This window comes from Ranitomeya variabilis, chromosome 8 (assembly GCF_051348905.1).
Source record: "Ranitomeya variabilis isolate aRanVar5 chromosome 8, aRanVar5.hap1, whole genome shotgun sequence".
Taxonomy (NCBI): Eukaryota; Metazoa; Chordata; class Amphibia; order Anura; family Dendrobatidae; genus Ranitomeya; species Ranitomeya variabilis.
Window position 1 is genome coordinate 56219191 of NC_135239.1, and position 14491 is coordinate 56233681.

The window sequence follows — 14491 nt, forward strand, 5'->3', positions numbered from 1 at the left end:
CAGGGTCTGCCTATGGGGTGCTGCCTTTTTCTACAGAATCTGCCTATGGGGTGCTGCCTTATAATACAGGGTCTCCCTATGGGGTGCTGCATTATGCTACAGGGTCTTCCTATGGGGTGCTGTCTTATACTACAGGGTCTGCCTATGGGGGTGCTGTCTTATACTACAGATTCTGCCTATGGGTGCTGCCTTGTGCTATAGAGTCTGCCTATGGGGAGTGCATTATACTATATTGAGGGCTATCTGGTGCATGATACTGTGTATAGGGGAGCTGTACGGGGGGAGGCTCGGGACATTATTCAATTTGAAGTGGGCACTTATTATTATAGGGGAACTCAGGTTACTGCGACTGTCAAAGGGGGACACAGTGCATTATTACTTTCTAGGGGGCAAAATATGGGCTCTGTTTTCTAGGGCACTTGCACCCGGCATTACTATATTATAGAGGGGTGCTTTAGAATTTAGAGGGCACAGAGAATCACACAGCAGGTGCAGTAATAGGGACACATACGGCAGCAGCGACTCAGTATTGGAGTATCAGGTGCAGTAATAGGGACATAAGGCAGCAGCGGCTCAGTATTGGGGTATCAGGGGCAGTAATAGGGACACATACGGCAGCAGCGGCTCAGTATTGGGGTAGGATGAGGAGTTTGTGCAGGTTGGGAATAGATGGTGATGGGGCTGGAATGTGAGAAGTGAAATATGTCTTTGTTGTATTCTCTGCAGGTGAGTCGTTGCTGGAAGAAGTTGTCATGTCAGTCTGGGCCAGATGGAAAAGACGGGAAAAGTGAACGATTCCATCGGAAAGGACGTCAGCAGTAAGTCACTATCTGAAACTAACTGTGCAGTGATCTCTTATATGGTCTTTATATAGAGATTATCTTCAGTAATAGTGCGGTCTTCTGCTGAGGTTCTCCTCCACTATTAAGGTGGAGATCAATGTTAGCTGGTTAGGGGCCAACTCAGAAGTTTCGCCCCCCCCCCCCCCCCCGAAACAAAACCCTAGCTACGCCTCTGGCCATAGTATTTCCCTCACAGCAGTAATATGCCATTCAAAGTCCTGTCTGTTGCGGGATAGCCTCATTAGAAGCATTACGTATTAATGAACTGGTTCCACATTCAAAGAATAGCCCGAGCTGTGGTTTACTATTATGAAGATATGGTTGTAGCCGATAACGCGATACATCTCCGTATTCACAGATCAAAAGCAGCTTTCGGGGAGTTGATTTCAACTGGAGAGGCATTAAAGGATTGCTAATTCCACAAGTTCTCCCGGAAGTGGATAAGATTGCGAGAGACTCAAATGGTCTGGTAGTTTGGTGCTGCACGCAGTTGGTAATGACCTTTTACTCATACAAAATAGCGGTGCTAATTACAATGATGAGGTCCAATATGGATTGTTTTAATGGTTTCTTTCCTGAGCTCTTATTAGTATGGTCTGAAATTGTTCCTCAGGCAATTTGGCTGAGAGCCAGATACTGCATTGCCAATGCACTATGTGTACAATTAATGCTCACATGTCAAAATTCATGAGGGAAAGATTTAGTGTGGTAGTACGCCACCGTCAGCTCGAAGGAGATAATTTGACTCTGTCAAGGCCTGACGGCGTGCATCAGACAGATATAGGGCTTGATATTTTCCTGTCTCGCCTTCAGGATGGAATCAAACAGGCGCTGCTTTTGATGGATGGGGGTCAGATTCCTATATAGGTGTACTCCTGATGCTCCCTGGCAGTTAAATGAAAAGAAAGGACACATTGATATGTTACAACTTGTTGGCCAACTTGCCTGAGCATGTGCAACAGGGCATTTGGCAATGAGCGGGTTACAAGAGATAAGTGTCTTTCTGATTGTTAAAGTGAAACTAATAAAGCTGTGACTGACTTTCACCCATTAAGTCATATCTTTTGCCTTATTTTGTTATTATACAGTAGTTGTGGAATGGAAGGCGCCCTGCTGCGCTACATTGGGTCCCTGCAGTAAAGCACTTCAACTTGGTTATGTTGATTAGTTTTCTCTCATGAACTGCTCTCTTCAGATCCATCCACAATCTTTCTGTAGAATTAAGGTCAGAATTATGACTTGGACATTCCAAATCTTGTATGAGCCACGTTAATAATAATAATAATAATAATAATAATTTTATTTATATAGCGCCAACATATTCCGCAGCGCTTTACAACTTATAGAGGGGACTTGTACAGACAATAGACATTACAGCATAACAGAAATCACAGTTCAAAACAGATACCAGGAGGAGTGAGGGCCCTGCTCGCAAGCTTACAAACTATGAGGAAAAGGGGAGACACGAGAGGTGGATGGTAACAATTGCTTTAGTTATTTAGACCAGCCATAGTGTAAGGCTCGGGTGTTCATGTAAAGCTGCATGAACCAGTTAACAGCCTAAGTATGTAGCAGTACAGACACAGAGGCTATTAACTGCAAAAAGGGTATGAGAACATGATGGAGTAACCTGATTGTTGTTTTTTTTTTTTTTTTTTTATTAATAGGCCACACAGGGATAATTAGGTTAATGCGTTGAGGCGGTAGGCCAATCTGAACTGATGAGTTTTTAGGGCACGCTTAAAACTGTGGAGATTGGGGATTAATCGTATTAACCTAGGTAATGCATTCCAAAGAATCAGCGCCGCACGTGTAAAGTCTTGGAGACGGGAGTGGGAGGTTCTGATTATTGAGGATGCTAACCTGAGGTCATTAGCGGAGCGGAGGGCACGGGTAGGTTGGTAGACTGAGACCAGAGAGGAGATGTAGGGTGGTGCTAAGCCATGGAGTGCTTTGTGGATGAGTGTAGTAGTTTTGTACTGGATTCTGGAATGGATGGGTAGCCAGTGTAATGACTGGCACAAGGTAGAGGCATCGGTGTAACGGTTGGCGAGGAATATGATCCTGGCAGCAGCATTCAGGACAGATTGGAGCGGGGAGAGTCTGGTAAGAGGTAGGCCAATTAGTAGAGAGTTACAATAGTCCAGACGAGAATGAATAAGTGAGACAGTAAGAGTTTTTGCAGACTCGAGAGTAAGAAAAGTTCTCCTGAGATTCAGCTCATGGACAATGGTCCTCACATTTTCCTTTGGAATTTGCTAATAAAATTCAAAATTAATTGTTCCATCAATCATGGCAAGTCATCCTGGCCCAGATTCAGCAAAACAAATCCAAATCATGATACTACCACTGTGTTTCACAGATAATATGAGGCTTTTATGCAGTAATGCAATGTTTTTATTTTTCAAACACTTCTCTTTTAATGGCTGTAGTTAAGGGTACTTATTCCTCAGCGCTGCTTTTTAACTGCTGGTTTTTACCATCCCCTGTCACGTGATTGCCGTTATTGACCAAATAGAGGCGATCACAAAAAAAGTCTGATTTTAAATTAATTTCTCTCTCCTCTGATATGATCTAGCATAGCAGAGGAGAGAGAAATGGGGTCCCCCGAGCCCCCTCCCTCACCACGTTACCTCCGCCATCCCTGGGCCCTCCTGTTCCGTACTCCGGCCTTCCATGTCATTTTCCTGGAAGAAAATGTTGGGTGCAGTACACCCGTCGAGATCTGCCGGCCATTGCCCAGCAACAATATGAGATTTTTCTTATTGGTTCATTTTGATCACTGTGATAGACCCTAAAACAATGATCAAAATAAAAAAAATAATAAATCAACCCCTCCATTGTCACCCCCTTGGATAAAAATAAAATATATATTTTTTAAAAATGTTTTTCATTCTTTGCCGCTGGGGTTAGGGTTGTGTTGGGGTTAGGGTTGTGTTGGGACTAGGGTTAGGGGTGTGTTGGTGTTAGGGCTGGAGTTAGGTTTCCTCTGTTTAGGCACATCAAGGGGGTCTCTAAATGCGACACGGTGCCCACCATTGATTCCAGCCAATTTTTGCATTCAAAAAGTCAAACGGTGCTCCCTCTCTTCTGGGCCCTGCCATGCACCTAAACAGTGAATTTCCCCCACATGTAGGATATCGGTGTACTCAGAAGAAATTGCACAACAAATTTTGGGGTCCATTTTCTTTTTTTACACTTGTGAAAATAAAAAAGTTTGGGTCTAAATTACATTTAGAAAAAAAGATAAATGTTAATGTTTTCTTTCTACATTGCTTTAATTCTCGTGAAGCACCTGAAGGGCAAATAAACTTCTTGAATGTGGTTTTGAGCAGCTTGAGGGGTACAATATATAGAATGGTGTCACTTTTTGGTGTTTTCTGTAATATTGACCCCTCAGTCACTTCAGATGTGATGTGGTCCCTAAATAAAAAAAAAAAAGACTTTGTAAATTTTGTTGGAAAAATGAGAAAAAGCTGGTCAACTTTTAACCCTTATTAATCCTAAAAAAAAAAAAATTGTTTCCAAAATTGTGCTGATGTAAGATTGACATGTGGGAAATGTTATTTATTAACTAGTTTGTGTGACATAACTCACTGATTTAAGGGCACAGAAGTAATAAATGTGAACATTGCAAAAGGTTAAATAAATGCAAGTCATATCAAATAAATTTTTACCACTACCATGTAGTACAATGCCATGAAAAAAAACATTTTCAGAATCAGTGAGATCCATTGAAGCGTTCCAGAGTTATAACCTCATAAAGTGACAGTGGTCAGAATTGTAAAAATTGGCTTTTTCATTAAGGTCGAAATTGGCTCGGTTGCTAAGGAGTTAATCCAAAAAGTTTTATTTTGGTCTCATCAATCCACAAAATATTGGTCCGATTCTGCTGTTCCTCCAGAGATGATTACTATTCAGCTGTTTGGTTTGCATATGTTAGAAAATAAGTTTTGCCTTTGTTAGATGCTAAATGTATTATCTTGCTGGTCAGTATTTGTTTACTGATCGCTCTTGTTCGATCCAATTAAGTTGGATCAAACTAAACGTGGCTTCGTATGGCAGTTCATGAGCCACTTGCTCACTTGCAGCCATTTTATAGCCAAAGTTGCTGTGAGAAGGGACCACTTGTGCTGGGCTTGAGACATTTTCAATTTCTGAACAGCAGCACCCGACGTTAGCAGCTTCAGAGAAAGTTACAGTATTGAGCCGACAATTACCATATTACTTCTGTATCCAGGTTTAAATAAACCAAGTCTTGAATTATACACCCTCTGTGGTTGTACATTTGCGTGTTCAGACGTTGAGTCTGCGCTGGTCCTGTCTGCTGCTCATTTTGGATACGGAGGTAGAAACATCTCACTTCACCCACTTTACCAGTCCGCTATACCTCCATTGGCCTTATGTGGAGACAGAACACCAATAGCCTTCTGGCTTGTCCAGGTGATCTTTAGCAAACTGCAAATGGGCAGCAATGATCTTCATGGAGAGCAGTGGCTTTCTCCTTGCAATCCTGCCATGCACACCATTGTTATTCTTCATTTTCCTCCTGATTCTGCACTTAGTAATCTTCATAAGTACTCTTAGTGCGACGTTTAACCGCTTAGCTGTTATCTTTAGTCATGAGTGAATATACTCGTTACTCGAGATTTCCCAAGCATGGTCGGGTGACCTCCGAGTATTTTTTAGTGCTTGGAGATTGTTTTCATCGCCGCAGCTGAATGATTTACATCTGTTACCCAGCGTAAGTACATGTGGGGGTTGCCTGGTTGCTAGGGAAACCCCACATGTAATCAAGCTGGCTAAGAGATGTAACTCATTCAGCCGAGGTGAGGAAAACTAAATCTCCGAGCACTAAAAAAATACTTAGAGGTCACCCGAACGTGCTCGGGAAATCTCGAGTAACGAGTATATTCGCTCATCACTAGTTATCTTGGGTTCCTTTGTGATCTCGAGGACTATTGTTCGACTTCCCCTGGAGAGGGAAATAATGGTTTTGAATTTCCTTCATTTGTACACAATCTGTTTTACTGTAGATTGGTGGTGTCCAAACTCTTTAGCGCTTGTGTTGAAAACTATTGCAGCCTGATGAACATCAACAATCCTTCTGAGTTCCTCAGAAATCTCCTTTGTTCATGCCATGACACACTTCCACAGACGTGTTGTGAAGATCAGGGTTTAAGAGATCCCTGTTCTTTAAATAAAATGGGTTTCCCCCCCACGTCAGATTATAATTCAATTGATTGAAAACATCGAACTGTAATGTTAACTTCAAATTATCTTCTAATCCTAAAAGTTTGCATACTTGTGCCACTCACAGACATGTGATATTGGATCATTTAAAAAAAATGACAAAGTTAAAAAATTTTTACTCGTTTGTTTTGATTTTCTTCATCTGCTGTAATGTCCTGTGTGAAAATCTGATGTATTTTAGATTAAATTCATGCGGAAATATGGAAAATTCTGAAGGGTTCACAAACTTTCAAGCACCACTGTAAGTATGTGCTTCCTTTAAGTCATTACTGAAGTCTAAACTGTGTTCTATTGACCTTTTAGAAAATATATATTCTGCACATTTTATTTTAAAATACACATTTTTTTCTTGATTTCAGCAGTCCTTAATCTTATACTCACAGTGATTGCCAATAGATTTTGTAATTCTCCAGCAAGCCAGTACATTGTATATTAGCCAAAGTTCAAGGTAACATCACAGGCATTATTAAACTTGTTTTTCTACCAAGTTTATATCATGACCTTACATGTAAAATCCACTTTAGCCAATAAGATTTTATTAGTACAGCTTTTTCCAATTTATTCCAGTTTTGTTTCATGAAGAAATTGTTTTGGAGGTAGTTTTAATGTAAACTTGTATATCTTGAATATATACAGCCAATTACATATTGTTTACTAACCACTATTTAGAGGACACTGGTTGTAGCAAAATAAAAGCGTAAAACATTATTAGAACATGGACAAAAATTGAATGGAAGGTATAGATTGTTAAATGGGATTTTCCAGGCCCTAACATCCAATGCCCAATTACATACACTTGCAAAATAAGCCATGTTACATACATGCATGTCGTTCTGCTTTTATCCAGTCTGGTATAAGAAGAAGCGGAGCGAAACGTGCGTCGGGGCAGAGGGACGCCCGGGACATCCACGTACACATTGCTACAGATATTATATGCTCCAACATGTTTACAAATTGACACATATCTACTGTCACATCAGCGCTATGGGTAACACAAGCAGTTGACATATAGAGCTCTTAGCAGCCTTAGTGATCACCTTATCATTTCAGTCGTATATACACCATTTTTGTTTATATCTTGGCTATTTCTAATATGTCTCTTACTGATCATCATGATCCACTAAGACATTTGTTTACATAGCCCTTAACATTTTGAGGATTTCCCAGATTGGACCCCCCCCCACTTGTGTTGTTCATTTAATGCTCATTCAGTGTCATATCATGTTTGGTTATGCCATATAAATTACTCTTGGTCACGTGATATTCCATGGTATTTAGTCCCTCTATTAAATGTATCTTGCACCTTTCTTCTTTATGCACTTTTTAGACATTTTTACATTTGTATATCAGTAAAATATTACTTTTTACATTTAAGTACTTCCTTTTACTGCAGTATTTTACTTCTGGTAATATATTTTGTGGTTAGTTGTGATATATTGAAGTACAAAACCCAACCTTCATATGGGTGTAATAATTAAGGACTTTAACGTGTTTATAAATATAAAGTATAGAGTCAGAAAATGTGGCAAATTATCAAAGTCCTTCCAATATCATTAAAACACTACTCCAGCATTTTGTTTTGTTTCAGCACTGGAGTGGCACTTTAAATGTAAGCCCTCTGCACCGTTCTTATATTCACCTTTTACTAACGCCTCTCCGGCCCAGCGGCGCTATCGTGTGTCCGTAACTTCTGACTGTCTGGACATCAGAAGTTGTTTCACAAGAGCTCAATGCAAGTCTATGATAGACAGAACAAAGCTCTCCTAGACTTGTATTGAAAAATGACCTTCTGACAGGCTCCAGCAGACACTGGAGTGTGCTGGCAGGTCAATTTTCGCCAGAGACGGACCTGAGTAATACTGAAAAAGAATGAAGGGGACGACAGGGGAGTATGAGACAGGAGGTATGGGACTTACATTTAAAACACCACTGAACAAATCCCCGCTGGAGTGATGCTTTAACTGCAGCTTCTTTAACTATATTGTACATCCATAATGCATTTGCACCTTTTTTTGTCTAGTTTTTGGTGTTCTTCACTGTATTCTGTTTGCATCTTTTTTTCTTTTTTTTTATTTTCCCCTTTTTTTTTAAAGTCTATTTTATGTGTATTCGCCTGTGTGTTGTTTTTTCTTTATGTTCGACATTGTGGACAGGGTCTGAGGTTTCCAAATATTTTCGTCTAAGTCATCAATTATGACAAAACATTTGGTGCAAATATGCTCCAGTCCCACCCTGGAGTGACTTTGTGTACGCCAGATATCTTGGCACAAATTTTGCGACATATGCGACTTTTGCATTAAAAAGTTGCAAAACAGGTAAGACAAAAATAGAGTATTTTTAACTTTAAGCAAAAAAACATGAACTGTAAGTGCCATTTTGAAAAATTTGGTGCATAAAACCTCACCGATGTAGATTACATGTCGATTCATATAATCACTGTAGATCATGTAGTACGTGTGACTTGTCCGGATTGTATATGATAACTGTTTGAAGGACTTTAGGTCTTCAGCTAGTCCAGCATTCGTATACAGCTCTGACAAAAATTAAGAGACCACCACATCAATACCCTGTCATGGCCAGCCCAATCTGCAGACCTGAACCTCACTGAAAACCTCTGGAATGTAATCATGAAGATGATGGATAGTCACAAGCCATCAAACAAGGAAGAACTGCTTACATTTTTCCGTCAGGAGCAGTGTGAAAGACTGGTGGAGGGCATTCCAAGACTCATGAAAGCTGTGATTAAAAATCATGGTTATTCCACAAAATATTGATTTCTGAACTCTTCCTGAGTTAAAACATTAGTATTGTTGTTTCTAAATGATTATGAACTTTTCTTTGCATTATTTGAGGTCTGAAAGCACTGTTTGTTTTGTTTTTTCAATTTTGACCACTTTTCAGAAAAAAATACAAAATTTATTGCTTGGAAATTCTGAGACATGTTGTCAGTAGTTTATAGAATAAAAGAAAAATTTACATTTTACTCAAAAATATATCTATAAAGAGAAAAATCGGACAAACTGAACATTTTTCAGTGGTCTCTTAATTTTTGCCTGAGCTGTATGTGAGCAGGTAGCCTGCAGTGGCAAAAAATAAACTTGGGGAACTCTCTAGAAGGAAAAGTGGGAGGAATTTACAGAGAAACTGAGAAATTGAGAGTAACTGTTTATTTGCTGTCGATACCATAGGCAAAAGTATTTACTGTCATGGAATTCAAAATTCTGACCATAGGAAGTATTTTCTCATTCTTAGGAATGAAAAAAGTGGCAAACTACAGTGCCAGACATGTAACTGAAAATCCATTATTGTTTTTTTTTTCTATCATTGAAACTTCAGCCGTAGTCTGTTAGCATGCAACTTCTGGTCTGTGTGATATTTCTAGGAACTGGAAAATAAAAGGTTATAATTTGATAGTTTCATTTAAACTAAATTGATCAGTATATGGTCTAAACTACAAAGTAGTCTGATAGTTGTTTTTTGCTTGTTTTTTAACCACTCAACGACCGCCGATATGCCTTTTAACGGTGGCAGTCAAGGGTACTTATTCCTCAGCGCCGCTTTTTAACGGCACAGAGAAATAAGGTTACAGCGCCCCCCCATCGTCGGAAATTCTCCGGGGTCCGAGACCCCAGAAAACATGATTCGGGTCTTTTTTTACCATTCCCAGTGTTGTGATCACCGTTATTCACGGAATAACGGCGACCGCAAAAAATCCTGACTTCCTATTTACTTCTCCCTCCTCTGATATGATCTAGCACATCAGAGGAGAGAGAAATGGTGTCCCCCGAGCCCCCAGTACCTCGTGAACCTCCTGCATCCCTCATCCCTCGGTGTCTTCTTCCGGGAAGAAAATGACTGGCGCATGCGCAGTGCGCCCGCCGAGATCTGCCGGCTGGCATCAATAGGAGATTTTTCCTGTTGGTTCATTTTGATCTTTAGGGTCTATCACAGTGAACAACATAAAAAAATAGTAAATTAAACCCCCCTTTATCACCCCCTTGGTTACGTAAAAATAATAAAATAAAAAAATGTATTTCCATTAGGGCTAGGTTGTGGTTAGGGTTGGAGTTAGAGCTAGGGTTGGGGCTAGTGTTAGGGTTGGAGCTAGGGTTGGGGTTAGAGCTAGGGTTGAGTTGGGGCTGGGGTTAGGATTGTGGTGTTGGGGTTAGAGTTAGGGGTGTGTTGGAGTTAGGGCTGTGTTAGGGTTGGAGTTAGACTTGGGGGTTTCCACTGTTTAGGTACATCAGAGGGTCTTCAAATGCGACATGGCGTCCGCCATTGATTACAGCCAATTTTGCATTCAAAAAGTCAAATGGTGCTCCCTCCCTTCTGAGCCCTGCCATGCACCCAAGCAGTGGCTTTCCCCCACATATGGGGTATCAGAGTACTCAGGAGAAATTGCACAATAAATTTTGTGGTTCATTTTCTCCTGATACCTTTGTAAAAATAAAAAAATTTGGTTCCAAAGTAAAAACATTTTGTGAAAAAAAAAAAAAAAAGTAAAATGTTCCTTTTTACCTTCCATATTGCTTTAGTTCTCGTGAAGCACCTGAAGGGTTAATAAACTTCTTGAATGTGGTTTTGCGCACCTTGAGAGGTGCAGTTTTTAGAATGGTGTCACTTTTGGGCATTTTCTGTTATATTGACCCCTCAAACTCACTTTAAATGTGAGGTCCCTAAAAAAAAAATGGTTTTGTCAATTTTGTTGGAAAAATTAGAAATCACTAGTCAACTTTTAACTCTTTTAACTTCCTAACAAAAAAAAAGTTTGGGATCACTCACAGAAGTGTATAAGAAATCTGTCCCTTTCTCATCCAGAAAAGTGGTATGATTTTTTTCTAACTTGTCATCTGTGTATAGTCCGTTTTTTTTTTTTTTTTTTACTCAGCAGTTCTTAATCTTTTACATGAGATTTACAGTTTCCTATGCTACAGAATTGTATTGTATGGTCCGTATGGCATCCAATTTTGTCTCGTATCTATCAGATTTCTGAGTGAATTCGCAGCATGCTGTAATTTTTTTTTCTTGTGCCGAATACAGCTGAGAAATACACTGCTCAAAAAAATAAACGGAACACTTAAACAACAGAATATAATTCCAAGTAAATCAAACTTCTGTGAAATCAAGCTGTCCACTTATGAAGCAACACTGTTTGAAAATCAATTTCACATGCTGTTGTGCAAATGGAATAGAAAACAGATAGAAATTATTGGCAGTTATCAAGACACACTCAATAAAGGAGTGGTTCTGCAGGTGAGGACCACAGACCACATCTCAGTACCAATGCTTTCTGGCTGATGTTTTGGTCACTTTTGATTTTTGGTTGTGCTTTCACACTCGTGGTAGCATGAGACGGACTCTACAACCCACACAAGTGGCTCAGGTAGTGCAGCTCATCCAGGATGACACATCAATGCGAGCTGTGGCAAGAAGGTTTGCTGTGTCTGTCAGCGTAGTGTCCAGAGGTTGGAGGCGCTACCAGGAGACAGGCCAGTACACCAGGAGATGTGGAGGGGGTCGTAGGAGGGCAACAACTCAGCAGCAGTGCCACTACCTCAGCCTTTGCAAGGAGGAACAGGAGGAGCACTGCCAGAGCCCTGCAAAATGACCTCCAGCAGGCCACAAATGTGCATGTGTCTGCACAAACGGTTAGAAACCGACTCCATAAGGATGGTCTGAGTGCCCGATGTCCACAGATGGTGGTTGTGCTCACAGCCCAACACCGTGCAGGATGCTTGGCATTTGCCACAGAATTCCAGGATTGGCAAATTTGCCACTGGTGCCCTGTGCTCTTGACAGATAAAAGCAGGTTCACACTGAGCACATGTGACAGTCTGGATACGCCGTGGAGAGCGATCTGCTGCCTGCAACATCCTTCAGCATGACCGGTTTGGCAGTGGGTCTGTAATGGTGTGGGGTGGCATTTCTTTGGAGGGCCGCACAGCTCTCCATGTACTCGCCAAAGGTAACCTGACTGCCATTAGGTACCGAGATAAAATCCTCAGACCCCTTGTGAGACCATATGCTGGTGTGGTTGGTTCTGGGTTCCTCCTAATGCAGGACAATGCCAGACCTCATGTGGCTGGAGTGTATCAGCAGTTACTGCAAGATGAAAGCATTGAAGCTATGGACTGGCCCGCCCGTTCCCCAGACCTGAATCCGATTGAACACATCTGGGACATCATGTCTCGCACCATCCACCAACGTCACATTGCACCACAGACTGTCCAGGAATTGGCGGATGCTTTAGTCCAGGTCTGGGAGGAGATCCCTCAGGAGACCATCCGCCGCCTCATCAGGAGCATGCCCAGGCGCTGTAGGGAGTTCATACAGGCACGTGGAGGCCACACACACTACTGAGAATCATTTCCTTGTCTTGAGGCATTTCCACTGAAGTTGGATCAGCCTGTAACGTCATTTTCCACTTTGATTTTGAGAATATTTCCAACTCCAGACCTCCGTGGGATATCAGTTGTGATTTACGTTGATAATTTGTAGGTTTTATTGTTCTCAACACATTCCACTATGTAATGAATAAAGATTTACAACTGGTATATTTCATTCAGTGATACCTAGGATGTGGGATTTTAGTGTTCCCTTTATTTTGTTGAGCAGTGTACATGCAGATCCGCACTGCATCATCGAATAACATTGCTCAGAGGGCAATACCTTTTTGCTCACATTGCACTCTTCCAATTTATACGCTAGTGTGAGTGAACCCTTACACTTGCCTAATACCACATCTTCCCAAATGGTCCCTGTGGGAACTTCAGCCTGTAGATAACATGCTGTGAGTAGGACATCTTTCCTGGTTACGTGGCGAGCAATCACTCGGGGTTCTCCATTACTCACTTCGTGGACCCATTAATAGGTAGTGGGGGTTTCTATGAAGTTAAAGAGGTTGTCTAGGAGTAAAAAAATAGCTGACCTATCCCCTTGATAGGTTATCAGTATGAGATCAGTGTGGGTCTGACTCCCAGCACCGCACCGATCAGCTGATATCAGGTCTGACAGAGGCGGATATAAGCAATGTATGAAGCTGCAATGTTCTGCTCTGTACATTGCTTACATCCAGCACTGCCGGACCAGATATCCGCTGATTAGTAGGGCGTCTGCCAGCTGACAGACCATCACCGGACTAATATTGATCACCTATCCAAAGGACTGGTGGAAAACCCCTTTTGCTGAAGTTGTATTGAGGGGAGTGCTGTGCCTCCCAACTGTAAAGTCTGTCTTATACTCCTTCGCTTTACTTCTAGTAAAGTTCTTGAATATCAACCCGCTGTGTCTGGCTTTTTCTCGTCATTATCCTTCTCCCTATTCTGAGGTTCTTGAAATAATTTGTATTTGTCGCTGTTCCTGACACAACCCTTTACACTTTGTTCATACATATAAATCAGCGTGCAGTAGCACTAGGGAGCGCAACTTTGCAATATACCAAATTTTAATATAAGAATTAATGAATCATGAACATGAACACCCAAATGGATTCATACACAGAGCGCTCCATATTCAAGGTACTTAAAGGCTGTACACCACTGGACAAACTCGGCTTAATCAATTTAGGACCCCAGTTAAAATGAAAACAGCGAATACTCAACTTCTGCAGCGGTGCCATACTAGCGATTTAGGCGCTCCTGTTCCCACAGGAAAACTTGCAAACTGGTTGGCTGGGTGAGAGCCCTTCGATGGGGTGTTTAGGGTGCAAGAGAGCTTCATTGGGGCTTTATAGGGAAATGACTTTCCTTGAGACAAGCTTTCCTCTAATGCCAATAAGTCCTTCCTATCCCAGCTTGGTGGCCTCCTTAAGAAATGCTTTACCTCTTAGGCTATGTGCCCACGTTCAGGATTGTTCGCAGAATTTTCCTGATTAAAACCGGGCTCCTTTCGCAGAAAATCCGCTCGTGTTTTTTTGCACGTTTTTGTCGCGTTTTTTTTTCAGCGTTTTTTTCCGGAGCTTTCCAATACAATAATATAGCAGGAAATCCGCAGAAATTCCGCAAAATTAATGATCATGCAGCGTTTTATTTCCGCGATGCGTTTTTTTCGCAGAAAAAAGCGCAGCATTGGCACAAAAATTGCAGAATGCATAAAAATAATGGGATGCTTAATGTAAGCGTTTTTGCAGGCGAAAACCGAAGCAAAAACGCTTAAAAAAACTCAAAAAATCCGGGACGTGGGCACATAGCTTCACTTGTGGGAAAATACTTTTGCTATGCCCTAAGAGATCATTTGTGCAAGGCTCAATACAGATTTTTTTGAAGACGCTTAAAGGGGCTGTCCACTACTAAATAACCCCGACTTAATCATTTCTGGGCCCCCAAATTAAAATAAAGATGATTGATACCCACCTCCTATAGCGGCGCCATTCCAGCAATGTCAGAGCTCCTGTTCCT